Source organism: Vicugna pacos, chromosome 12, assembly GCF_048564905.1.
Source record: "Vicugna pacos chromosome 12, VicPac4, whole genome shotgun sequence".
NCBI lineage: Eukaryota > Metazoa > Chordata > Mammalia > Artiodactyla > Camelidae > Vicugna > Vicugna pacos.
Window position 1 is genome coordinate 41,003,824 of NC_132998.1, and position 26,905 is coordinate 41,030,728.

Sequence of the window (26,905 nt, forward strand, 5' to 3'; positions counted from 1 at the left end):
AGAGATAATAGCAAAGTTTGGAAATGAAAAATTATATTTCCAACTCTCTGTGCAATGGTGGAATGAGTCACTCTGTTATATTATTAGAGAGTAAACCATGAAGATCCTGTGAACATTTCATTACAAAAGTTTTAGTCCAATTTTTCTTTCAAAAAATTTTGTGCATCTGGAATTTAGCCACAAAAGTTTTTTGTTTTTGTTTTTAACAACAAAAGAAAATATTGGAAATTTTGAGTCAAGTTGGCAAACAAAGCACATGAGAAAATTTCTTCTAATTTCCTAAATAACTAGAAATGATTAAAAAAAGGTAATAAAAATGAATGAGGAAGGAAGAAGAAAACAAGGAGAAAAGAATAACACACTGAAACTTCCTCCACCCCCCAGAAAAGTGACATCAGGAGCAAAGTATTTGGGAAAACCTTCCATGAAGGAAAGAAGATTAACATAAGGAAGAGAAGATCATAGAAGAGGAATTGCCACCAAAAATTAGAGAAATAGAAGTAGGAGCGATTTTGTGGGTGATTGGTTGAGAAATTGCACTGGAAGTGGTGGGGCTGATTGGGTCTTACATTACTCCCATCCCCATTCTTGTACGGCAGTAGTTAGGAGAGTCATTTGTCCAAAGAAGAAAGCAATGCGGTTGGTATGAAATGTGGCCGTGTCGTCTAAGTGATGCTGATATCTTCCCTTCTCCAACCAGAAGACGAGCTAATGACACACAGAGACGGGAATTCAAATTCTCAGTGAATCATTTTGTGGCTATGGACAAGCTGATTCTAAAGTTTATATAAAGAGGCTAAAGACCCAGAATAACCAACAGAATGTTGAAGGAGACAGAGTTAGAAGGCTAACACTACCCAACTTTGACTTAATATAAACTACCATGTATCAAGACAGTATGGTATTGGCAAAATAAGAGACAAATTGATCAATGGAACAGAAAATAGAGAGGCCAGAAATAGATTCCCATGAATATAGTCAACTGATCTTTGACAAAGAAGTTAAGTCAATATAATGGAGCAAAGATAATCTTTTTAACAAATAGTGCTGGAACCAAAAGACATCTACATACAAAAAAAAAAAAAAAAAGAATCTAGACCCAAACGTTACACTATTCACAAAAATTAATTCAAAATCGATCACAGGCCTAAATGTAAAATTCAAAACCACGAAACTCCTAGAATATAACATAGTTTGGGGCGGAGAGTACATGGGGAATCTTTATCTTCCCCTCAATTTTACTGTGAGCCTAAAACTGCTCTATAAAATAAAGTTTTAATCAAAGAAAAATAGAAATGTTTTGGTCCTTTGTCAGATGAACATATATGGGAATGAGATAAAAATAAACATCAAATCCCTGGCTTGTAGTTCTAAGGAAATTGGCGTATAAAACAGAGGGAAAATGAGAATCAGAGAAATAGTGTGTTTGGTTTAGGTGTAATGAGTTCAGGAATCTCTGTGCCATCCAGGTATGATTTCTACAGCTAGGAAGTGAGCTATTTGAGCAGCTTCAGTTTAAGATTGCCTCAGATACACAGGTTTTGATTTTAGAGTTTGGGGCATTTTAATGTAACATAATTGGCCATAGGAAGAGGCCAAAGTGTATAGAGGAAGAGAATTCTTACTTGAGACTTTTAGTTTAAATGTTTTAACTGCTTAGCTATAATATTGATATATCATTACAACTAAAAAGCCTAATTTATGTATTAAGTTACTTAAAAGATTATTCTCTCTTATTGTTAAAATTGGGGTAGGAGTTTTTTTTTGTTTTTTGAATAGCTGAAAATAATGACTGCATTCCTGTGAGAAGCAATTCTTTACCAACAGTAAAGTTTTTCTACTAAATTAAAGTTTCTATGATTTTAATATTTTAGTTGATCCTCTTTCAATCTGAGAAATAAAAGTGCACAAGTGGAGATCTGGAAAACATAGGTCCAGTCTATTCCTTGGAATTTCTTTAACTACCAAGCTGACTGAATAGAACTGTATATTTGTATTTGAGATGTGGATTACTTTTCACTAGAGGTTAGTGCTTAAAATGTGGACTTGAAAAGGTCAGAACTTTTATCCATTAAGCCATCAAGCTTTTTTCTGTAATAAGAGTAGATGAAAGGTTTTAACTTGAATCACAAATGTAAAGTTCAGCGAATGATCATATCTCAAATTGAAAGAACAAGGCAAAACAGCTTTGTCATTCCATGTATTGGAATCCAGTGGTCTAAATGTCAGTACGGAATGACAATATCAAATCTTGGATCATATCACCAAAAGCCAGAAGATAGGGCAGTTTTCAGATTTCTCAGCTAAAATTACATTTATAAATAGAATACATAGTTTGAGCCCTACTTATCTAATACTAGCATGAGTTTAGACTTTATAAGAACATGCTTATTTCTAATTATATGCTAATAAATTTGATTCTCCATTTAAAACTCAACTATTGTTACTGCTGTGGTATAATATGCCACACACTGAAGAAACTAAGGAAGTGTTTACCTACTACATAAGCAGACTTTAATTGCATGCCTAGTACAATAAAATGAAGACAGATTTGGTTTAATTTTCTTCTGAAATATTATTGTATGAGATACTTATAGTTTGCACTGACGTATTTATAGCTCTTTTATTAAATTGTAACATCCAAATATTTTCTAAAACATTACCAAGCTATTGTGTTCATGATTTTTTTTCCAGAGTGACAAACACTGGCTTCTTTTTATTGTATTTTTTCTTTTTTAATACTGTTTTATTAAATTTAACGTATTTATACAACAAGAGGAGGAAAAATGAAACTAGGAAGTTTTTCTGAAATACTGTCTCCCACATATTGGGAAATAATTCATATTTTCTCATAAAGAACAACGACTTTTCATAGTATTCTGACTTGAGGAAACAGAGATTTCTCATAAGTCATAGCAAATAAAACCACAAAACTGAACAAAGAAACTCTTATTTCTCTTATCCAATGAAATGATCTAATTAGCAAACATTCTCTGCCATGGCATCCAGCATACTTGAAAGTGTAAATCACCATTCGTATGGTTTACCTTGGGTGCTAATTTTTAAAAGAAAGGTATATGAGGATTTGGAGTTTGTTATGGGTTGGATTGTGTTCCACACAAAGATAGTTTCAAGCCCTAATCTCTGTACCTGTGAATATGACCTTATTTGGAAATTGGATCTTTGCAGATGTAATAAAGTTAAGATGAGGTCAGTAGAATGGGCCCTTAATCCAGTACAACTCATGTCCTTACAAGAAGATGGAAATTTGGGTAAAGTCACACAGAAGGGATGGTCATATGAAGATGAAGGCAGAGATTTGGAGGTATGCTGCCAAAGAGAAGGCACCCCTGGTCCTACTAAAAACTGACCAGTTTTTCAGTGACCTTAATTCTCCTTCAGTTTTTATTCCTACTCATTAATAGACTAATTTTACTGAAATTGCTTTTATTAAAATTAATCCCTTTTTAAGTGTCAGATCAGTTTATGGGATATAATCAAAAGGCAACTTTGGTTTTATCTTGCACTGTAAGATTCTTATTAGATCTTCAATGCAAATGTGAGCTGGCTCAGTGAATTTTCAGTTCAGTTTGAGGAACTAGAATGTCCAGGCAGAGCTGTGGTTATTGTAGTTCACAATACCAACTCAGTTCAGGAATCACAGTAAACCATTCCCAACAATACAAAATTTCCAAGCTCCATTTAGCAATATATCTCTTCTACAGTTTGGTAGTCAGACAGGAGGATATAGGAATGGTAATTCTTTTTTCCCATTCTTCACTCAGCAAGCTGTGTAATTCATTCTTTTTGTTATCTCCTTGGTTGGAATTTAGGAAGGGAACAGGAGTAAGGGAAACATAAATTATCTTAACTGAATTAGCACTTTCATAAATTGTGCTCACCCTCTCTGGGTCTGGCAGATGTTAAAATTGACACTACATTTTTTTTTAAATTTTTTTATTGAGTTATAGTCATTTTACAATGTTGTGTCAAATTCCAGTGTAGAGCACAATTTTTCAGTCATACATGAACATACATATATTCATTGTCACATTTTTTTCGCTGTGAGCTACCACAAGATCTTGTATATATTTCCTTGTGCTGTACGATATAATCTTACTTATCTATTCTACATATGCCTGTCAATATCTACAAATTTTGAACTCCCAATCTATCCCTTCCCATCCCCCTCCTCCTTGGCAACCACAAGTTTGTATTCTATGTCGATGAGTCTGTTTCTGTTTTGTATTTATGTTCTTTTTTTTTTTTTTTGAAGTAAGCCAGAAAGAGAAAGAAAAATACCATATGACACTGCATCTAGAGGAGCACTTTTATTGGCTCCTCGTAAACCCTCAACATTGTCAATCAGTTTCATTTCTCTCTGCAAGATCTATCAGAGCAGAGGTAAACCTCCAGATTCGTTTCTGTTTTTGTGCTTGTTTGGTCCTAGTGCGCATGGTCTAAGATGACCATCTCACCATTTATTTCTATCTGATATAACTCCCATCTTGTTCATGACGATAGTCATGCATTCCTTGCCCCAGTGATCTCTGGAAGTGAAAGGTAATTTTAAAGTAACAGGAGCTTACCTTTAGTGTGTTTCTAAAGTAGTTTGCAATCCCACCTCTGCTGCCTTCCAGAGTCTTTAGCCAGGACTGAGATTCCAGTCTACTTTTTCCCTCAGTTGAAAGTAGCACACATTAGGATCAGAGTAGACCACTTGAAACTCAGTCCTACTATGCCTGAAGTGGAAGCACCCCATATTTTTACCATAGAGACGATGATGGCAGTGAGACTAACAACTTTATCCAAAGGCATTCTTAGAAAAAATCTCATTTCTAAAATCTTTCTTCTTTTCCTGCACTAACTCCTTTGTCTATTCCTTATTTGGATGAGAGTTCAAAGAATGAAAAATTTTTCCAAATTATCAAAAATTTCACTTGTATATCCTGCATTCTGAAAATCCTGAAATTTATATTGGTATGTCCCCAAATATTTCCACTTTAACATCTTCCCTAATCTGCATCAACTCTTGTCTTAGATAAAGTAACACTAGTGGTTACAACATTTCCTTGTGTTAACAAAAGAGAATTTTATATTTTCACTCACAGAGTCTAAGATATTACATGAATAGTTGGATTTGGATAGAAAGAGGAAAATACAAACATTCTTATTAGTGTCACAAGTCTCATCTGGGTTCTATGTGATTTGGCTAGTCAGTTCAACCTTCCACTCACAAAGAAATAGTTTATATTTTCTTTTCTTAAACCTTTCATATGCCTTCTCCCAACTGTTCTCATGTTCTTATTTCCCACAGAAATAGAAGCAGTCAAGGGAGCTAATTCCTGTTTCCACCATCAAATCTAACCTACCTGCATATCCATCCATAGCCTCAGATTTTCTCCTCACTACGGATAAACTATGTGAACTTCTAAGGGCAAGCCTTTTACTTCTGCACTGGAGTCTATCATTTTGATTTGTTGTTATTGTTGTTACCGTTTTTGTTTTCCTTGCCAGCACAGGAATCTTGCTTCTAGAGTTGTTTTTGCCTCTACAGCATCATGTAATTTCCCTCCTCTTCTGGGTTATTTTATTAGCGTCAATTATTTACCATCTTAAAAATAAAACCCTTTCACCCCCTATTTCTCTCTGGTCACACATTTCTTTTTACTCCTTAGGGTAAAACCCTTTTTAAAAAGTTGGCTATACTCCCAGTGTCCATTGAGATTCCTCAATTCCCATTCTCCCCAAACCATGCAATTTGTACTTTTGTACTTTCATCCTCATCATACTACTGACTATTCTCAAGTGCAACATTGATATTCATATTACTAAATGTAATAATCAATTATCAGTCCACATCTTAGTTAATTTTTTAGCTGCATTACACATACTTAACTATTTGTTAAAACTATTTTGTTAATTTCTTTCCAGACTCCAGACTCTCCCTGTTTTCCTTCTTTTTCATTGGCTATTTCCTTTGAGTCTTCTTTACTGACCCCCTCCTCTCAGTCCAACCTCTAAGCATTTGATTAATTCAGGGCTCAGCCCTCAGGTTTTTGCTCACTATCAGCACTCACTCCTCACTCTGTAGATGGCCTCTCCCAGTCTTTTTATATCCAGATGATTACTGATGCTGTATCTCTAGCCACAATCTCTCCTTGAACTCCAAAAGCATATACTTTATTCAACTGCTTATTTTACACTTAGATACCTAATATGTACGTGAAATTCAAATAAAGCCTAAAAAGAACTCAATCTCATCCTCATAAAAATGCTTTTCCCAAAGTTGTCTACTCTGGTAGGCAGAATTCTAAGATGACTCTCAAGAGTCTTACCTCCTAGTGTGTGTGTGTGTGTGTTTGTGTGCGTGTGTGTGCACGCGTGTGTGTATCTCCTTGTATATAATCTGTTCCACTTGAGGATCTGTGAAAATTATGGGCTATGACTCCTGTGATTATGTTACAATTTGTGGCAAACAAGATTTTACAGGTGTAAAGTCTCTTAATCAGTTGACTTTGAGCTAATCAAAAGGAATATTATCCTAAGTGAACCTGATCCAATCAGGTCAACAATTAAGAGACAAGAAACAATACCCAGGCTCTTCCCACCAACCTTAAAGGGATAAAATACCATGTTGTAGTCATGACCACATGATAGAGACCCGACAGTGGCCTCTAAGCTGAAAACAGTGCTGGCCAACCACCAGCAAAAAACTGGATCTTAGTCTAACAACCACAAGAAACTGAATTCAGCCAAGAAGTAGTGAGCTTAGAAGGGGACTCCAAGCCTCAGATGATACTGCTGCCCTGGCAAACATCTTAATTTCAGCTCTGAACAAAGGATCAGGCTAATCAGTACTCAGACTGTTTATCCACAGAATCCATAAGATAATGAACAGATGTTATTTTAAGCCACTAAGACTGTGAAAATTTGTCACACAAATTACTTGGTAGAAAAATCAAACATCCACTTCAAAACCTAGGCCAGCAGCCTTGGAGTCAAACTTGATTCTTTATTTTCTCACAGCCCAATGTTATTTCATCAACTGATCTTATGAATTCTGAAAGTATAATAAAAATGGGACCACTTCTTGTAACCTCCCTAGCTTATGATCTCCCTATGACCTAGTCGAAGTCTTATAACATGTTGCCTGAACAGCTGTAATATCTTCTAACCAATCTCTTTGCTTCTGCTCTTGCCCTCCTATAGTTAGTTATAATTATATGATGTCTCTTTTCTATGCTAAATTTTGTACATGCTTTTTATCATATAAAGAAAAAATCCCAAATTTCTACATGACTATGAGAATCAAGATGACCTGACTCCTGACTGTTTCTTCTGTATTAGCTCCTACCATTCTCCAACTTACTCCCTCTACTAGACACTTACTGACAGCATTCCTTTTGTGGACTGAAAAAAATGCACAACCTTAAAGTTGAGAATTATGTTTTATTCAGTGGACTTTCTGAGGATTTCAAGCCTGAGATACAACCTCTCAACTCTGAGGGACTGATTTGGAGAGGTAAGGGAAGAGCCAGGATATATAGGAGTTTTGCAACAAAGACCAGATAGTCAGAACATCAAAAGATTACTGTTAATTAGAGAAAACCAGATATCTCAAGTTAATGAATTTAGTGCTTTTCTATGTATAGGAAGATGCAAGAGTCTGGGCGCATTGAAATCATTCCTTTGATGTGTACCTTAACTATCTAGGGCCAGTATCCTGTTCTTTCCCATTCTGAGTCCCTTCTGGGTGCACCTTTTGGGTTGGCGGTAGTAACTGATGGCTTGTTGGCCACAGCATCTTTTGTTTACTGACATGGTAGGCGACATTTTTAATCCACACTTTCCTTGAATCTGACAAGCTTATTTTCACCCCAGGGCCTTTGAATATCCTGTTTCCTCTGCCTGTATGCTAATACTCCAAATTTTGTTTGATTTTCCCATTCATTTCATTTGGATCTTTGCTTGAGTTTCTTTTCAGGAAGAACTTCTTTGATCACCTTATCTACAATGCACTCTGCCTCCCTCATTTTTCTCTCTTCTGTTAGCCTGCATTACTTTTGCATTATAGTAAATATTTATGTAATTACTTGTTTAATGTCTGTTTCCTTTTACTAAAAAAAGAAGAAAGTCTATATATCACCCAAACCTAGAAAGATCATAGCATTGATCTTGCATATTAAATCTTTCTTAGATTTATTAATTCTTTATTTCTTATTTTTATTTATTCCTATTTTATAATGCTTATTTTTATTTCTTAGATTAATAACTTATTAATCTTTCTTAGTTTTGCTCCAGAATGAATAACTAATTGAAGTCTGCCAAATGAGTGAATCTAAGCTTTCCTTCCTTAGAACTGAATAAGATATTTAAGACTTTACAATGTTTTGTATATGTAATGTATCACACATGATTTATGATTTGTTTGGTAAAGCTAAGAAAACTTTGTTTGTTGGTTGTTAGGATATTACTAACGTCTATGTCACATACAACATATAGTCATATATTTCAAATATTAACATGCATAAAGATTATATTAAAAACAGTCTTATATGCAGATTCTTAGACTCCAACTCCAGAAATTCTGAAAAAAAAATTCTCAGGTGTGAGCTAAGAATTTATCATTTATCAGAAATATCCTAGAGATTCTGATGCAGATGGTCCTCAAATACAGTCTGATTAGCACGATTAGCACATGTAATATATGTCTAAAATATACTTTTTTATTCAGCCAACTAATTGTGTTCCTGCAATTTGCCAGTTACTTTGCAAACACATAAATCACTAAGCATGTGCTTGATGGCTTGTAAAATGTATTTGAACTAAATCTGTTTGCTAGAGAATGGTAATTTCTTGATTTTTCACCTTTACTTGTATCTCATTTGAGATCTTGAGTTTCTCTCATGTTATTTAATGGTCCAGAACTGTGCTGTTCAGTATGGCCACATACAGCTATTGGGCACTTGAAATGTGACTTTTCCAAACTTGACATGTGCTGAAAGGGTAAATGTATATGTATATTGTAATGATAATTTTTAAAAAGTAAACAATATTTTATTATTGATTAAATGGTCAAATACTATTTGGGATACCTTGAATAAAATAAATATGTTATTAAATTTAATTTTGTCTATTTATTTTACTTTTCTGATGTGGCCACTAGAAAATTTTAAAATTAAATATGGGTTCACATTATATTTCTATTGGACAGAGATGTTCCAGAGAATGACTACTTTTTATGCTTCAATAATTAGTTCAGGGAGACAGCAATTTTTTCTTCAACAAATTTAAAGTGCTTTTGCAATCCTAATAATGCTTAGATCTTTGGGCAACCTTGACATTTTAAATTACGATTATCTCCAATTATTTTCACTGTAGATGTACTTAAGTCATTGCTCTTCAAGTATCTGTGGAGTGCCAACCTCTAATGAACAAGAGCATTCTTACACATAAGATTTTAGCATTACCTTTCTCATTCCAAATTTAATTTGTTTATACAATTTTTATAATTTTTTCTTAAATGGGAAAAATACTTTATATAAACAAATAAAATTAAATGATAGCACTAATGATAACATACAGAAAAGTAAACATAGTGTTGAGGAAGAGAAAAGCTACATGTATTTGAGGTTTGGAAAGTCCATGTGGTCCTTCAATTATGAAAAACAAATTAGAACCATATATCAAAGCTGGTATATAAATAATGAAAAAGAGGAAAATGAAAATGCAGATAGGACTGATCACCAGCTGTGCTGGCATGTCTTTGAGAGCAATTAACTTCAACTAGATAATAATGAGTGGAGGAAAATGATAAAATTGATTATTTTATAAAATAAACATATCAATTATTTTAAAGTAACCCTTTGTATAGAAAAAGAGAAAGTTGTATTTGTTATACTGTTTGAAAATTTAGATCCTTTTATATACAACTAATTTTGTTTACACTTTTGTTTGTTATATTGCTTCATACAATGTAGAAATTTTCTTCTTCTTCAAACACATGTAAATAATTCAGTTTCATTGGCTTAAATCATTCACAATGCGCTTTCAGTTGAATACCAAAAATGAATCACTATGCAATTATCTAATACCGAATTCCAATAAATTGAATAAATTGAATAAAGTGAACAGCAGAATAACAGATGATAAGAAGTCTACATTGAATGACCATTTTAACCTAAGTAAAGCTCCAAATAATTAAAAAATTGCTATCTACCATTATAATGAGCTAAAGAAGAAACAGAAATGTCACAAAGATATCCTCAAAATGTTAATAAGATACATTTTCCAGAATCACAGAGAAAGTCAAGCAAACATATTGGTTGTGCTCTGCATCTTAATATGGCTAAATCTTAAAATGTATCATGAAAAAAATCAGTATTAACATAATCATGGATCATTTAAATGAATTAGTCATTACTCCATCATGAAATTAATTTAGGCTAATTGTTTAATAGGATATTCCATAAAGGTCAATAGAACTCATGATCTCTTTGTAATGATCTATTTGCCTCCTCCACTAGGCTAGCGCCTAGGCACAGTGTATAATACATAATACAGTCTCAATAAATTATTGCTAAATAAAAGACTAAGTGAAACCATGAGTGGATAAATGAATGTCTTTGACAGCTTAGAGATACTCATATTTTGAAGTCAAAGAAGAACTGGTTTAGGTGACTTCATGTTTGGGTATTTCTTTACTTACCCAAGTACTTCCAATAATTCACTCTTCTAGATGATCTTCACTTGTGTATATCTGATGTTTTGGTCTGCTTAGCAACCACTTCTTTTTCTTTCTTTCTTTCTTTCTTTTTTAAAGAGACACATTCTCTCCAATGAGAAACTTACTGCATGCATAAATACAAACATTTATTTATGTATTTTTGTATGTATGTATGTATTTATTTATTTAATTGAAGTACACTCAATTACAGTGTGTCAATTTCTGGTACATAAGCACAATGTCCCAGTCTTCCATTGCATACATTTTAAATGAGATTTAACCTTTAACTAAGGTTAGTTGGAGTAGGCTATTGAGTTACTTTAATAGGTGGCTATTGAAATAGGTAAATAATCCCCAATCGGTTAATAGGAGGAAGCTGATTGTTGGAGTTCTGACTAGGATTTTTTTTATCCAGAGATTTAAGAATGTAATTTATCATCTACTTGTTGTTCTTAAAGTAAATTCTCCTTTGTCCTTGAACATCCCACTTATATGAACCAATATAATTCTTCCTGCTTAGGGTAACTTGAGATAGGTTTCTGTCACTTTTAGGTATGACCCTTTCTCATTCTTTGACCATAAACACTTTGTGAGCTTATTTAGCACTTCATTCATTTATTCATTAAACATTTTTTGAGCGCCTGCTGAGAATTAAATGTCTGGTTCTTTACGAGTTCTAAATATACTGAGATAAATGATATTTAATTCCTGTCTTTGAAGAATGAAGGTTGGAGGCATGCAGGGAGACTGTTGGGGCTTGACTGGAGGAAAGTACTATGCAAAATCGTGTAGGAACACAGAAAGAAAATAAGGACTAACTCGGCTTCTTGAGAAAGACTTCCAAGAAAGATTAGATCTGAACTGTGTTTTTTAAATAGTGTGGCAATTCATGAAAGGGTAAAGCAGTTTTTCTCTGCTGTATTTTTTATTAAATTTTGTATATATTTTAATAAGCTTTCAGTGATTCTAGCTCATATCAACTGTGTTTGTTTAATAATTACCCTTATATTTTCTCTTCTCCATATCTCTATTACAGGATAATTATTTATACTTACAAAAAATTTCCCAAAAACATAAGGTCCAACATTAGAGACACAGTTTGTGACTTCAATACGTCTTCGTCATCTATAGATGAAAAGCCAACTATTCACAAGGACACTGCATATCCTGCAGCCAATATTATTTTTCTCTTGAACCTCAGAAATAACTTCAACAGTAGATATGCCATTATTTGAATGGTGGTATAGAAGCCAATTTAATTTTAAAATTCATAGATAAAGCAGGTTAAGTGCTACACAGTCAATAATTTTAATTACCTTGCATTTTTCCTCAGTTGATCAAATGCAAAGAGAAGCCATCTAGGTCTTTGTTTTATGTATGGTCTCCCTACACCTTAGAGTGTCTGGAAGAAAGGCATTTTCTGTGGAAGGGGGGCAGGAAAATGTATCAGAGTAGCTCTCACTACCATGGGATAAAACACACAGTTTAATTGAAAGCAACTGAAGAATAAAAAATAGAAGAAAAATATCATCCATTAAAAGAACATCATTTGGGTGACAATAAATTTAAGCAACACTAAACATTTTCCCAACTAGAGGAAAGTTATTATTTTGGATGCTAAGAACATTTTCTCAGTCTGGATTTTAGTACACATACACTCATGTGTGCACATTCATATACACCCACATTCACACAAACACAGTCCCACATATCCTGTGTGTGTGTTTATGTGTATGTGTATGTGTATATGTATTGTATATTTATACAATAAAATTACATACTTAATTTTATGTGTCCACATATGCAGTTTTAGTGCACAAATAGTGATTCTGTAAACAGTCAACATTTAGCATTATTTTGGAGGGGATGGAGCTTACATTTTAAATAATGGCATTTTGTTTAATCAGATTCATAATTTCTTTCCATAGGACATATTGGAAAATCTCTGAACCTCAGAAACTATAAGCACCATGTCCTCAAGATACACTGCTTCTACATCAAGCAGGTAGGAGTCACATCTACATTTGTCTGATGCTATAGTCAGCACCCTATTGTACTATGACAGAGGTAACATAATGCAGTCTAACACAAAGAACTGTGAATGCATGTGATTCTTATTTGGAAGACTGATTTTAATGTAAGGATGAAAATTTATAATTGCCAAACTAATTTGTCATAGTTAATGAATGGTAACTATCACAGGTACTTAAACTGTCTTCCTAAATATTTTGTATTATACCTGTCAAATTGTTGTAGTGCAATTATTTTACACTTTGATTTTTTTCAAATAAAGTTTTTCAAAGTAAAGTTTAACTTTACCCTTATACCTTAGTATATTTCATGCAATTTTATATCTATGACTAAAAAGACTTGCAGTGTTTGAGATGCCCAAAGAGGCCATATAGTCTTCTAGGTACTGTATAAATCTTGAGTAGCAATAAATTAAAAAAATAATTAATTCTTGCTCAACTTTTATTCTCCAGGGATTCTGTATGTCAACATTTACTAATCTTAATTTATCTAACTTTATTTTTAATTTTATCTTTTTTTTAATTTTTTCTTTCTTTATTTAACTCAGGAAATTTTCATGAAAAAGTAATGTATTTATTATTAGAAACATTTGAGACTTCTCAAGCCTCAAGCAGCATAAAAGATAGCTGTGTATTTAAAAATGCAAAGAATGCAGACTTCTAGATAATTGCAAGACAACAGAAATAGAGGTGCTAGAGTCTAAAATTTGAGAAGAATTAGTTTTTGAGTACTGCCCTACATTATATGTCTTTGGAGAATTTATTGTTTAAAACCATGCTATATCTGTACCTATAAATACTACACTAAGCCTGGTAAACGCACATCAGATTTACTTAAAGCATTTCATACCATTCCATAGGTCTGCTGTGACTTTACCATAGACCTCTAGTTTCTTCATATTTTGGTATCATATTAACTGTTATTAATCTCAGTAGCTCTATCTGCATTTTAATAAACTAAATTAATTTGTTAATTAATTCTTATACCAACATCCATTTAAACAGCTACTTTGGGCAAGGGCCTGAGGAGGTGGGAGTTATACAAAGATAAGTAAGATGTCACCCACGGAGGAGAAATAGTCTTTTGACAAAATAATTAAAATATGGCAAGATAAGGTTATGATAGACACGTGAGAAAAACAGGTTGGTGAGATGATGTCAGCCAAGCTTCGCAGAGAAAATGAGGTTTAAGTTTAGACTAGCGGATATGAAATATGTTTCTGTTGGGCGCAGAAAATGAAGGTGAGCAATCCAGGTAAAGGGAGTGGAATGTGACAAGGCACTGAGACTTCCTCGCGTTGTGGAGTCTATACAGCCTGTGAGAGATGAGTTTCTGGATTTACACTGTAGCGGGTAGGAAGGAGACATGAAACATATTAATCGAGAGAATAGAATAATCTTACTTTTATTTTAGACGAACAACTGGGAGCACTGTAATGAATGAACTGGAGGAGTGGAAACTAGAGGCAAGAATATTGTACAAATAGTGTGGAAGCAAGATCTTGAGTGGTCTCTGAATTTAAAACAATGGGCAAGCAGAGGGAGAAGGCAGATAGGAATTTACTGATGTATAGATAGTAAGCAACAGTTACTGATTAGATGTTTGCGTTATGGAATATGAAGAGAGGTATGAAACAAGATTCATATTTTATGGCAAGAGAAGAAAAATTTAAACGAAAAAATTTCTCTACCCTTTGGCCTCCTCTCTCCCCACACTGTGCATTATGTGTCTGCATTATGCATTGACCAAACATCCCCTAGGAATACCTGCTGAATCGTAAAGAGCAACGTTCTCCTAGAGCCAGCAAGACAACTCCTCAGAAGATAACATTCCTTCTCAATCTTACAAGAGGCCACAATGACCCATGACCCACTGCTGGCTGGATTGTGTAAATTGCCAATAATATGTACAGCCTTACAATTTAATGTTCAGTCCTCTACCTCAAAATATTATATAACTTTGCTTTAACCTCTAGCAGGTGGAACAGTTCTCCAGTTTTCTGAAAGGCTAGTCCTGGATCATTATCCTCAATTTCGCTCGAATAAAATTTTCCATTTCTTAGATTGACTGATTGATTTTTCATTGACAGAGGATAGCCTTGGACTTTAGTGACTGACTGCCTTAATTCTTACATTCATTTATTCAGCAAATATGTGTTAAGTAGTATCTTGAAAAAGAGCTGAATAAAACTTAATTGCCTCACGCCTTGTAGACAAAGACACAAAACAGTCTAAGGAAGAGGAATGCTTAAAGTTGTAGCAGAATTCATACATAACTAACTGTTCAGTATATTTAAACTTAGAGATGATTTTTATCTCTGAAATAATGTCTTGTTTTACCCCTTTATAACTCTGCTATTTCTTGGGAGGATGTTTTTATTGCTCAGATTTTTGTGTTTCTTATTTGAACTTAGCGTGACAATATACCACCATCACCATCCCAGAGGTGTCTTCATTTGCAGAGCATTATTTACTCTATAAAATTACTAGGGCTGCTGTAACAAATTACCATAAACAAGGTGGCTTAAAGCAACAGAAATGTATTCTCTGACAGTTTGGGAGGCTGAAGTCTGAAAACAAGGTGAGGCAAGGGCAGTCCTCTTCCCGCCTTTAGGTCCATAACTTCCCTTTTTCTAGAGCATTCACTTTTAAGAACTGGTAATTGTAATTTTTTCCTTTGCCCTGTTGATATGCAAATTTTTAAAACAGTTTCATTCGAGGAATATCTTTCTCAAGGACCATTCCTTTGAAATGTACTCATTTAGGGAGGACAGTGTCCCCTATCTTCCAAGTCCTGTGCCAGGGTAGGAACCTAATTCTAATAAGAATACCCATCAGTCAGTGGATTAGGAGCCCACCCTAATCCAGTATGACCTCATTTTAACTTAATTACATCTACAAGGCCCTATTTCCAAATAAAGTTACATTCACAGGTACCAGGGGTTAGGACTTGAACGTATATTCTTGGGGAGACACAATTTAACCCACAGCATTTACGAAGTGTTTAAATGTGTTCATAGGAAAATTATCCAGACTTGAGCCTTCCCTTTAGGACCTGGTTTAATAATTATAAATACCTCTTTAAAATCCCTGGTGTGAGGCTCTGGTAGCAACATATGTTCCAGACTACTTATGTGCAAACATAGCAGCTAATCTTTTGTCCCAGGTTTTCAGAGCTTATTTTTCTCTCTGATTCAGCAGTTGCTCTCTGAGATGAGATAGTCTCATATCCTCTCCCTCCTCTGACTCCTTAATGGGTCATTCTGGTAGATGTTGGGTCATACAGCTGTGCTTACTCTTCTCTGTCCCCAGGAATTTTTTTAAGGTTCTCAAGCTGGTCCATGTCTTAGTTGACTCAGGAAGGGTCATAAAACAACATATTGGGCTCTCGTAGCCCCTAAATTTCGCACTGAATTTGTCCAGTTCAAAAATTTATAGGCTGCAGTTTCTCCTAAGCTCATTCGGTATCTCCTTCCTTCCCTAAAGTCTCTTCCCCATTCCTGACACATTTTCAGGAATTCCCATTTGCTGATATCATTACTGAACTAGTGGGAATTAGACTGGTAAGGTTTCTACATTTTTGTTTTTCTCTTGCTCTGTGGAAAGGATAAAAGAGTTTCATGTTCTCGCTTTCCTAGTTGGAGACTACTTTCCAGATTTGCTGAAGAACTAACGCCAACAGGCCTTCTCTCAGAATGACTATCCATCTGGTCTCTTCTCTTACAACAACTTCTACATTTCCCTCTGAATCACCCTCCTCTTTCGATTTTATAGCATGGCAGGTCACTGAATGCATGAGGTTGTGTAGGTCAACCATTCCTTTCATGTCTCTAGTTTTTCTCGAGCAGAATTCCTGAGACAGCACTAAGACTTTCTGCATTGTATTTTTACATTGTATACCCAAATTTCTCAGCCAGCAAAAGCTATGTAGCATTCTTGGCATTTTGTCATATCAAATATTTTCCCTGAGTTTAATGATGCTTCTAAGGAGTAGAGGTAAGGTAAACTATGAAGTATAGAAGAATGGATATAAGGTTGTTCTGAACTACCTTGATTAATAAAATATGATGCCATTGATTAATACGGGAATAGGAGGAGGTTTTGAGATTAATTTAGTTGGCTTAGGTTACAAACATCTGAATAGAGAGGAATCTCCCCAGTGTTTTCACCTCCCAGTCTCCTTAAGGTCCATCAACTCATCCACATTGTCAACAAAGTGACATTCTAACCTTACTAATATAGGGAGGGCTCTCATTACTCAACCTCTGTCTCTTAGCTCTTCTTAACCCTATGCTTTAGAAGAGGAGTCAGCATATTATGATTTGTGAGCCAAATCTAGCCCACCACCTCCTTTTGTAAATGTAATTCTATTGGAATACAGACACACCCATTGATTTGTATGTTATCTGTGGCTGCTTTTGCTTTACATTGGGAGTTGAGTAGCTGCAACAAAGACCATGTGACTTGCAAAGCCTAAAAATACTTAATTTCTGATCCTTTACAGAAAGTTTGCTGACCCCTGTTTTAGATAAAATAAAGCCAGATTATATATGTCCACTTTCCTTTGTTCACACTGAACTCGTGACTTGGAATCCTCTCCTACTCTTTCTTAACCCTATCATTTAAATTTAGTTGACAGAATTCAACTTATCTTTTAAGAGTTGGGAAAGAGAAACATGGGCACACTTTTTACTTTTGTTATTGGAAATTCTTTAAGTTTCCTTATAAAACTTACATGTAAATTTAAATAATTACATGGTATATATATATTAGGTCAGCAATGTAGATTAAAATACTATAAGTGTCAAGAGTTTCCTGAAAGAGCTGAAGGGGTAAACATAGAAAATGGTTTTATGTTTCTCCCATTAATGCTTTCTTACATGTTCTGAGGTTTAACTCCCAAACCTTTGGCCAGACTCCATCCCACACTGGAAAGATTCTGTAGCTTTGTGGTAATTTTTAAGCATAAGAACAGTTTTATTTTTGGATATTAAAATCTCCATCCTATTTAAATAAAAATGTCAGTCTCCTATGCAATTTAAGCCTTCTCCTGTTACCCTTTATTAAAACTAATCAGAGGTTAAGGAATAGAAAAGAGAAGTTATGGATTATCCTTTCTTCTTGCTCCATTTTTCTCTCTTTTACCTTTCTGAATCTTTTCTAGTCTGCAAGTTTGGGGAAGGATGAATGGCAGGATTAGATATTTTTATATTATTAATGCTGTTTTTACCCTCTCTTGGTTGACTCTTGCTTCCCTCTATTATGACAAGCATCCAGATTATTTCATAGAGACACATCTGAGTTTTGCAGATACCTTCCTGTGCTAACCTCTGTAAGATACCATTACTCTGGCTATAATTATAATTGCACCCCATCTTCCAGATCCTACCATCACTGGTAGACCCCACTATTTCTTCTGGTACCACTTTTCAAGAAAGCAGCTCTCTCAGATATAACCTTCTCATATCAGCCCAACTATATAAACCCTCTGTTTTCTTCATCTTAAGGAACTCACACATGCTGTCAAATGGTGGAATTCACACAGTATCAAGTAGTGCAAATGCAGCTTGATCAGCTCTTCGCTCCTCACCATATAATGCCTGATGGCTCCAGGCAACTTCCTGTATTTTTTATTTTTCAGGAGAGGAGAATGTATCAGGTAGTTCATATATATTCCCAAACTCAAGGGGGCATATTTCAACTTCTCCTCAAACTTACTTCTCACTCACTTGAGATGCCCTACAACTTTATAAAGAGAAAGGAAAAGAAATCAAAGAAGAACCATCCCCAATCCTACCTACTTGCTTTATCTATGAATGACCTGCCTGTTCCTTTTTTCTCTTTATCTTTATATTTCTGAAGCCCATCTCTCAATTAGTGCCCTTCTACACTGGCAAGGACTATGGACTGTCTATTATCTTCTCTTTTTTATCATCAATCTTTTTCTTTCTATTTCCTCCCTTTCAAAACCATTTAACATGCTTGAATTGCTCACATTTTTTAAAATAAAGAAAAACAAAACAATCTCCCTGAAATAATTCCACCATGCCTCCAGACTCTTCTGTCCACTCCCTTTAAGAAACTGAACTCTTGAGAGAATATAGTACTCTCTCTATTTTTGCCTCACATTCACTGCAATCTGTCACTTAACTCAAAGTGCTAAAATCCCCTTATGTAATTGTATTTGAAGTATCTCAAAACACCAACATATAATACATATGATAACCTGAAGGGAGGTACTAAGTAAGTAATAACATTTAAAAATCAAGTGTTAGAGAAGGGCTTAGATAACTCTTAAAAGCTCTCAAACACATAGATACTATGAAAAAGCCTGGAGTTGAAGATTAGAGAGGATTTGAGCAGGAAGATTTATTTAAAGAGGGTTGCTGCATTGATCTGCACACCCAACCCCTCCCCTCAAGAGAGAGGTAAATTCCTTGTTTCTTTACCTCAAAACAATAGACAAGAACAAAAAAGGTGCTAGAGACCTTAATATGTGTCCATAGTGATTTTTTATGTGTCCATAAGTCGGTTTGACTTCCACCTAGTAAATCGAAAGGAGCAGAGAATGGCTTTTAGCTGATAGATCAGTCCAATGATTTCTGCACTTTTAAACATTGTTAGGGGAAAGGACACATATTTTTAATGAACCAGTGATACAATATACAAGAGCAATGTAGGGGAGCAGAATTTGCCACCTCAAAATATTTTTTTTTGCATATTATTTTTTTAAGCTGGTTATTTTCTAAGAAACAGCATACAGGGGGAAAAACCTCTGATGACCAAGTGGGAGTTACACATTTGTAAAAAACATTTACATTTATAAGGGGAATTTTCATTTGTATGTGTTCCCCCTCCTGTACTAGGAAGAAGAGGATGACCAAACCTCTAGAAACTTGTACCAAGGAGAAGGCAATGACTTAAATCTGCATGACAGTCTTGTTTACTGTGCTTTCCCTGGTAACCTCCCATAGCTGACTCTCCCTATCCTCAATAACCTCTTTTATTTTTAGCTAAGGATGGTATTTAAGGTTAGGGCTTCAGCTATTGTGGCAAGTTACTTAGATTTTCTGGGTCTTGCTCATGTATATACATTATTAAACTTTTGTTTTATTTTCTCTCGTTAATTTGTCTCATGTCAATTTAATTCTTAGACCAGCCAGAGAAAGCTGGAAGGGTAGAGGAAAATTTCTTCTTCCCCAGCATCAATAAGAAAGTAAAGAGGAGAGGAGAGAGAGAAAGACTTAGACTCTATCCAATATGACCAACAGGGAAGAAAACAGGTATTAGTAAAGAGAGCCAAAGATATCAAAGATATCACCAAATTTTTAGGTAAACTGGAATATCATAAAACTGGATGAGCAAGAATTGATTTGGGGGCATTTATTTAGGACATGGGCTTTCATATCCTTGCAAGTACCCTGCAGGATAGAGAAAATCTGGGGCTAGAGTAGCTCACAAAAGTGTAGAGAAAGTGGAGGCTAACACTCAGCAAAGGTAAGATGCCTGACTTGCAAGGTTATACAGTAGAAGAAATGATAAAATGGCTTAAGAATATGGGCAAGTTGAGAAGTTATATTACATAAACTAATAAAGCCTTGATGGGATCATGTTCTATAAGAAGACCCAGAGAGCACAACTTTCATCCCAAGGCCACCAAAAATGTGTTAGTGAGAGGGTGACTAGCATCACTAAGTTAAGTGGTTGCTCTCATATGCAGGCTAAGGATGTCAGTAAGAGAAGCAGTCTCAGAGCTAGAACTTGGCTTATTAAATGGCAAAATGAGGCTGATGGGGCCTGAAAGCAATAAATATCAAGTAGCAGTGTTTAACCATCGAAAGCAAGGGTCCACAGTTTTCACAATGACTTGCACAATCAAGAGGTAGCCAAGAGATCTTGGCCCACAGGTGATTATGGAGATCAATAGAACATGGCATCTTTAGGAATAAATTAACATCTACAATGAAGAAAAAGTCAAGAATGTAAAGACAATAGGTTGAAGACAATTGCCTCAGTACGAAGTTACAATTCCTTTCTCAGTCTCCATACCTGACTCAATTTTAAGGTCCATATACCTCTGACAAAATAGATGCCTAGGTTTATAAGGAAAAGGACCCTAATGAACCACAGCAAGGATATACTATAGAGATTTCCTCAGTAGAACTTATGGCAATTCACTTAGTTGATTGAACACTGGAGAAAGAGGAATATTCCAGTATTTAGAGGACAATTAAACCCAGGGTCTTAGTTGATATTGCCACATGAAGACATGGAACATCATTGGAGCCTCCTGCTAGACTGGGGATGTATGGTGGCCAGGTAGTAAATGGATTTCTAGCTAAAATTCAGCTTAGACTGGATCCACAGTGTCAACAGATCCACTAATTGATCAATTTGTCAGTACCTGAGTATATAATTAAAATGATGTAAATGATTATTGAACCCCTGTATAGGATGCCTGGCTTGTGGGTAGAAAATCATCAAAATCTGGAAAGCCAAGTGAAAACCTCTGAAACCATTCAGATATTTTTTCAGGAGAGAACCTGCTGTGAGGAGTGGCGTTAGCTGACGGTTTTCATCTGTCAGGATTTACCCCAGGGATTCCACCAAGGTGACTCTCTCCTAAAGCTGCTGCTGGCTAATGACTAAGCATAGTGAGGATACTAGAGCTGGACTATTCGTACCCAATGCAGGACTTTGCTAATGGTCAGTCCCTGCTCCGGGGCTCCTTCAGCCTAGATGAGACTTTATTAGTGCTGCTCTGAAATCTTTAACTCTTCCTACGAAATACTCCTTTTCCCCAAGTGTCAGTTCTGCATCAGGGTCTGAAGGCTCTTCCAGACTACTGTAAATTTTTACAGGCATTTTCTCCAATAAATCTCTTGCACTTCTAATTCTGCCTTGGCATCTGCTTCCTAGAAGACTTGAACTGAAACAAAATCTGTAACTTGACCTAAGAGGCATTTAATGATTTGGGCTTTTCCTTTATTATACTGGCCTTGCCAAGTGCAATTTTCCCTTTTGATCTCTAGAAATGCAAAGTTATTTTTGTCTTTTTTAAATGAAGCCAAATGGTATAGCGCTTAATGGAGTTCGCATATTTTCTTTTCTGCCTGGAATTCCTTTCCTCTTCACCTCCTTAGCTATATTCAGTTACTGTGACTCTCAGAATGGGCTAGGTAATTTTCAGTGCCCAGTGCAAAATAAAAATATCATCCTGTGCAAAAAATATTAAGACTTTCAAGAGAGATACAGCAGAGAATTAACCAGGTGTGAGCTCTGCTGAATTCAGTGTACTGTGCAACTGCACAGGTCACATACCCATGAATCTGGCCCTGCCTACTGGTCTTTTGTGACTGAGCTGTAATGTTGTTTTATCAAAGAAGTCTTGAATGAGCCTCTGTGTATAAGAAGTCTACAGGCTTGTGTTGATGACTTTTATTGTGGACTGATAACCAAGATTTATACATTATTTGTCTTGGTAAACTCTTTTAAATATATCAAAAAGTAACTGAATCAAAGAATAGCTTGTATTGTTTTTTAATGAGCATTTTCTTTGTGTTGCAAAGGCCATATTTTAAAATTCATGCAAAATTTGATTTTTTGTTTGTTTTTAGGGGGAGAGGGAGGAAATTAGGTTTTTATTTATTTATTTTTAGTGAAAGTACTGAGGATTGCACCCACAATTTTGTGCAAGCTAGAACACATTCTACCACTGAGCTATTCCCTCCCTGCTCAAAATTTGATTTTTTTTAGAATAGCACTAATACTCTTTTCTACTCAGATTTCAGCATCAATATTGCCTCCTGGCTGATTGCTCATTACTACGCATTCCTCTCGTGTGTACTACTGCTGTCTTGCTTTAGGAACACAAACACTTGTATGCTCAGTGTGTCCTTTCATTCCAAAGAGATGAACTATACTGATGTAAACAGTAATCTTAACTGCTTTGCAATGTTCTCTTAATAAATGTCTGCTGAGATTCATTGTGCCCTTCACCTTTGCTTTGTCATTCTATCAATCTCTAAAGCTCTTATTGTTAATAAAATGCAAAGTAATTAGTGAAATTGTTTGGATGATGTTGCTTTATATCTCCTGACAAGGTAGAAAATAAAATTGCCCTCAGGTTTTTATGTGTGTTCATACATATTTTAAGATTACAGAATCACCAACTTTAGTCTCCAAAATGCTAATGATAATTAGGGATAACTCAGTATGCTTTTTTTTTTCAATTTGTAGTGCATTTAAGCATATTTAAAAAGCACTTTAAATTACAAAAATGGTGTTTTTTGTGATAAGTATGGAATAGACAGAGGAATACAATAGGTAAGATAAATCAGCTATAATTATATCCTATAGAGCTTATTACAGCTAGTCATTCTTACACATTTTTTTCCTATGCTTGTATAGATTCCCCCGACTTTAAGATGTAGAAAAGATTGAGTAAGTTTGGTTCTAATACTCTTTCTTTACTTTCTAAAAATCTAAGTCCTCTCCATGATTTCAGAATTCCCTATAACCTACAGTTCTAAGCTTCTCTTTCCACCTAATTTGTTCTACTTAATGATATCCTAGATAATCTAACCATATCATTCCACACAATAATACAAGATTAATATAACTATGAGTAATATTAAGTATTTTTCATGTTTATTTGCTATCCATTTACTTTCTTTGGTGAAGTGTCTTATCAAATCTTTGTCCATTTTTTATTAGGGTTTTTTTTTTTATTTTTGGAAGTTCTTTATATAGGGGTACAAGTACTCTGTCAGATACATCATACAAATATTTTTTACCCAGTCTGTGTCTAGACTCTTTGTTCTTTTAACAGTATCTTCGGAAGATCACGCATTTTTAATTTTGACAGAGTACAATGCATTATTTTTTAAATTGTCTTCTCTAGGAAATCTTTGCCAAATCCAAGGTTACAAAGATTTTTCTCTTTTGTTTTCTTCTAGTGGTTTTATAGTTTTAGTTTTTATTTTTATGTATAAGTTTCATTTTGTGTTAGCTTTTTTAAAATTTGCTTTTTAAAATGTAGGTGTCTAAGTTTTCTTACATCATTTGTTTGAAAAGATAAAATCACTGAATTACCTCTTTACTTTTGTAAAGAATTAGTTCCCCATATATTGTGGGTCTGCTTCTGAATTTTCTAGTTTATTCCATTGTTCTATTTCTCCCTCTTTATGCCAATGCTATACTACCTTAATAACTGTAGCTATATAATAAATCAAAGTCCAGTAGTGTTAAATCACCAATTTTGTACTTTTTCAAAGTTGTCTTGCCTATTCTCTAGGTCTTTTGCATTTGTATATAAATTTTAAAGTCAACTTATCAATTTCTACTAAAATCTTGCTGGGATTTTAATTGAGAATGTGTTGAATCTATAAATCAATTTGGAGAGGAATGACAGCAACATTGAGTCTTTCTACACATTAACATGGAACATTTCATTTATTTAAGTCATTTTTAGTTTCTATTGTCTTTTTTCCCCTAATTTTAGCATATAGATATTTTAAATGTTCTGTTTGATATATCCTTAAGCATTTCATATTTATTGATACTGTTTAAATAATAATTTTTAATTTTGAGTCTTGATTGTTGTCAGTCTGTGTAATTGATTAAACATAATTGACTTTATACAAGTATTTGACTTGTATCCTATGATCTTACCAAACTCACAGATTGGTTCTGGTAGCTTTATTGTAGATTCCCCCTGAATTTCAACACAGATGACCTGTTATCTGCAAAACAAAAAGTCTTATTTTCTCCTTTTTAATCTGGATGCTTTTAATTCATTTTTCGTGCCTTATTGAACCCAGGTAGAACTGCCAGTACATTGGTAAGTAGAAATAGTGAAGGTAAATATCTTGTCTTGTTCCTGATATTATAGGAAAAAAATCATCACTTCACCATTAATTTTGGTGTTAGCTATAGATTTTCTGTTGATGTCTTTTATCAAGTTGAGGAAATTCCATTCTATTCTTAATTTCCTGACAGTTATTTTTTTCTTTCAGGAAAGGTTGTTGGATTTTTGCCAAATGCTTTTTCTGCATTTATTGAGACGATAACATATTTTTCTTTCTTGAGTTGTTAATATGGTGAATTACATTAATTTTCAAATGTGAAAACAATCTTGTATTTATGGGATAAACCTCAGTTAATCATGATGTTTTATCTTCTTTATATACTCTTGAGTTCTGTTTGCTATGATTTGTTTAGAACTTTTACATCTGTGTTCATGAGGGACACTGTTCTGCAGTTTTGTCCTTTTCCCCTACATTGTCTTTGGTTTTGGTGTCAGAGAAAAGCTGGCCTCATAGAACTAATTTGGGACTATTCCTTCCTCTTCAATTTTCCAGAACGGTTTATGAGAAACATATTATTTCTTCCTTAAATGTCTGGTAGAATTTAACAACAAAACCATTTGGGCCTGGAAGCTCTCTCAAAGCAGTAAGTTGGGCCAATTATAGCACTCACCTTATTGTTTCCATTTCTCAGTTTTTATTGTCCTTTATTGCCTGATGTACAACAGTATGAAAACCATTTCTTCTAATATTTTTTCATTCCTTTAGTTGTGTCTAGTGGGAGGATAATTCCAGTGATTATTATTCCATTTTGGCAGAAACAAAAATCCTTACTGATTCAATAACTATTATTTAAATTTTCATTTATGGGTCTTTCATTTCCTTTTTACATATTTTGCAAAATTATGCTATAATTGAATCTTGAGAGCTGAACTAGCACTAATTTTATGTCTCACATTTTTGTTGTGATTTTATTAATTGTCACTGTTATTGCTTGGCTTTGGATTATGGCTTGAGATTTTAATATATTTCATTCAGCCTTGAATGAAGAGAGTTTCTCTGTGACCTCTTTCTGTGAGCAAACAAGAAAGGTGGATTTTCTATACTTTCATTTATTATCCAAATTATTTCCTTCACTATCTTCTCAGATTTTAATCAAATAGCAGGCTAGTGTGAAAAAATAACTATTATTTAAGTAATACAAAACCCTGGGGAAAAAAGTGATTAAAACTAGATCCGTGAAGTTATCAAGTTGCAGCTTACCAAGTAACAATTTCTGCATCATGTTTTCTGTATGTTTAATGAAGCCTTGTAATTAATAGCCAGCTCTCTGAGTACTATTTCCTCTTTGCTCAGCCTTACCATGAGATGTAATCTGACACTGCCCTATATTCTTTCTGAGTTAAATCCCTTCTATAGGGTGGATGTTCTTCTGGATATACCCACAAAATCATACTTAAACCATCTTTGCCACTGTTTCAAATTCTACAGATCCTTAGCCATAAAAGTGATCTACCCAACAATTTCCCTTTGCCTACAGTCTTTTTTTCCTCTAATATTGTTGGAATTAATGGGTTATACTGTTATAAGTGCTATGCTTTCTCAGGTCATATGGTTTCAGGTAACTCCTCAGTGTATCTCATCTGTGATAGACCCAGCAGGTATTTCTCAACAATTCTGACACTGGGATGATAGTCTTTTGCACCAGGGATTTCATTGAGATCTGGGAAAGAAACAACAGGAAGCCAAATGACATCTTATGCCTAAATATTTGCATGGTTTATAAGAATAATATTTGTACATTTTATTAGAAAACTTTTTAATGTACATTTTCTATTTGATCCACATAATACCTAAGTGGAAAACTTGGGAGGCATATGTGAGTCCCATTTTACATATAAGAAAAACTTTTAGGCAAAGAAATTAATAAGTGATCCAGAATGGACAATGCATGGGCAACAAAACCAAACCTGTAAGTAAAGTCCACTCAAAATTTACATCTCTCATGGAAAATGATTGAAGTTTGACTACTGTTAGAGAGTAACAGCAAATTATTTCTTTTATAATTAGGCTATTTTTAGGACCACAGATGGTTAAAATCTGTAAATCATTTAGGAAAGTGAACTTATGTTTAGACTTAGAGAATTGTTCATGATCTTAGAGGAAATGCTTTCAGCTTTTCATCATTGAGTATGATGATAGTTGTGGGCTTGCCATATATGGCTTTTATGATGTGGAAATATGTTCCCTCTATACACACTCTGTTTAGAGTGTTTATCATAAATCAATGTTGAATTTTGTCAAAAGCTTTTTCCGAATCTATTGAGATTATCATATGA

At 34.4% G+C, this 26,905-nt stretch overlaps 1 long non-coding RNA gene across 7 annotated transcripts in view; it reads left to right on the forward strand.

Moving 5' to 3' along the window:
- Window positions 1–26,905, forward strand: part of LOC140700223 (uncharacterized) — a 539,161-nt gene that overhangs the window by 283,377 nt on the left and 228,879 nt on the right. For 6 of the 7 annotated variants that reach the window (XR_012078562.1, XR_012078559.1, XR_012078565.1 and 3 more), the window contains exons 1-2: window positions 3,232–3,325; window positions 12,658–12,734. This is a non-coding gene — a long non-coding RNA (uncharacterized lncRNA). Of the gene's footprint in view, window positions 1–3,231; window positions 3,326–12,657; window positions 12,735–26,905 lie in introns of those variants that run through there. The other variant, XR_012078563.1, reaches the window with a different exon arrangement.